The sequence below is a fragment of the Microtus ochrogaster genome, chromosome 7 (assembly GCF_000317375.1).
Source record: "Microtus ochrogaster isolate Prairie Vole_2 chromosome 7, MicOch1.0, whole genome shotgun sequence".
Taxonomy (NCBI): Eukaryota; Metazoa; Chordata; class Mammalia; order Rodentia; family Cricetidae; genus Microtus; species Microtus ochrogaster.
This window is the reverse complement of record NC_022014.1, coordinates 3,936,145-3,938,511: the sequence shown is the minus strand read 5'-3', so window position 1 is coordinate 3,938,511 and position 2,367 is coordinate 3,936,145. Positions and strand designations below refer to the sequence as shown.

At 41.6% G+C, this 2,367-nt stretch overlaps 1 protein-coding gene across 2 annotated transcripts in view; it reads right to left on the bottom strand.

The window, feature by feature from the left end:
* Pdpk1 (3-phosphoinositide dependent protein kinase 1) overlaps nt 1-2,367 on the bottom strand; it is a 70,356-nt gene that overhangs the window by 34,092 nt on the left and 33,897 nt on the right. The gene's annotated exons all lie outside the window — the stretch shown is intronic.

Here is a 2,367-nt window from a genome sequence, read left to right as displayed (position 1 = left end):
AAATCTTTAAAAAAAACAATTCCAGGACAGCCAGAGCTGTTACACAAAGAAATCCTGTCTTGAGGAGAACAAACAAACAAACAAACAAACGACAGGCAGACAGAGTTAGAGAGAATATGACTTTCCAATATAGGTCCTGGTAAAAAGCTGCCTTTGACTTAGGCTTCTCCAAATAATTGCTGTCATATATTTTATTTAATAGCATGAACATAGCTATGGTTCTACTGTGTACCAAGAACTAAAATAGCACAGAACAAACCCTCTTTACAGAATGCTTTCCAAACAGAGCACACCTCTGCCTGTCAGACTCTGCTTCAGGGACAGAAGACCAGCAAACTCTGGGCACACCAGAAGCATCAGACCAAAAGGAGCTGAAAGGCCCAAGGTTTAGCCAGAGCCTGCGGAGGGGCAGCTTTGCCAAAGATGCTTTTGCCCCAACATGGCTGATAAACGCAAATTGTTGTGGTTATTAGACACCTGCAATGACAGACCAAGAATCAAAGAGCAAATGAAACATGCCTCAAGAAATCACTGAGCCTGGTGGAAAATAACCATAGCAAAGGGTCACCTGTGACAGAACTCTGTAGACACAGTCCCGAAACAGTACTGTGGGATGCCCACAGCCATCAGGAACAAGGCAGGATTCAAAGTATTTAAGTAGAAAGATCTCAAAGAACTTTCTGAAAAAATATGCTGTATATACATGACCCACAGCCACTAGGGTCGGGGAGCAGGCTGGAGTAGTGTATTTCCCCCTTAGGAATGGAGAATATATATATTCACATTCCTTCATGAACATGCATGATTAACTTCCTATGTATGAAAAGGAAAGGAGGAGTTGTTGGAAAGTACTTTGGTTTACTGGAATCCACTCTCAGGAGGGGATTATTTGTTTGTTTTGAGGGGACAGGGTTCATTATGTAGCCTCGGCTAGCCTGGAGCTCACTATGTAGTCCAGATTGGCCTTGACCTCCTAGAGATTCACCTGTTTTATCCTGCTGAGTGCTGTGATTAAAGGCATGTGCCATCATGCCCAGTTTGTGAGCTGGTTTCTAAACTTAGCATTTCATAAGCAGGTTTCCCGCAAAACAGAGAGTCTTCTAAAGAACTGCAAGGGACATGTTGCTCCCTGTCACCAGGAGTGATGTCATTACTATCTTGGATGTGATAGTGTACTTTGGAGCAGGTCTGCTCTCTAGCACCAGCTTGAAGCTCTGCCAAGTGAATATCCTGCTCAATCTGGCTAACCGTATGCCCTTTATTCCTCCCCTGGAAATCTAATTTAAGTGCTCGCTATTTCAGGAATAGAGAGATGAATCAGTGTAACACCTCATTCGAGATCCAGGACTATAGATTTCAAGAGCCAGGAAGGAGCCTCCTGCTGGCAGTGCTTTCCCAGGTACCTCATGGCATAAGTTCAAAATGGCACTGAATAAGAAGGATGACTGTGACAGGAAGGATGGTGAAAAAAAAAAAAAAGATATAAAGGAGTAAATTGAAAAAAGGAAGAACTTCACTAGAATATCATCTGTAGCTGAGTGCAGCACCCAGGGATCTCAAAACAGTTTCCTCTTCCTGTAAGGCGTGGTGCGTTCCAAAGGCACAGAGAACAATCTTCATGATTGAAGGCTTTTTTCATAAGGCCACAATCCTACAAACAAACTTACCACCAGAGCTGTTACTTACAGTGAAAGTAAATTTCAGTTAATTTAAAATGAGATGAGTATAAATAAGCTATATTTTATATTCTTTGTATTTTAGAATCTTTCACATATATATATATATATATATATATATATATATATATATATATATATATAAAGCTAAGAAAAAAATTCAGCTAGTCTTGGCGACACTCATCTTTAATGTGTGCATTCAGGAGGTAGCGGAGGCAAATCTCTGTAAGTTCAAGGCCAGCTTGAACTACACATGAGGTTCTGGGCTAGTTAGGGCAAGAAAGTGAGACTCTGTCTCCAAAAAATAAATAAAGAGAAGAAGAGGAAACAAATTGCACAGATGGATTCTTCACAAGGTCAGGTATAAGACAACTGGTTGTTTAGGAACTTTCTAAAAGTCCCTCTGGAACTACCCTGGAGTGCCTATTTCAGACTGGAAATGGAACACAGAAATCTATTTCATTGGCAGTTGTTTGGAATTGAGAGTGACCCCTTGGCCACTCTGCAGAAATACCCACTTGGCCTGGAGTTAGAAAAAAATCTGGGGCTGGAGAGATGGCTCAGTGGTTAAGAGCATTGCGTGCTCTTCCAAAGGACCAGAGTTCGATTCCCAGCAACCACATGGTGGCTCACAACCATCTGTAATGAGGTCTGGTGTTCTCTTCTGGCCTACAGACATATATGCAAATAG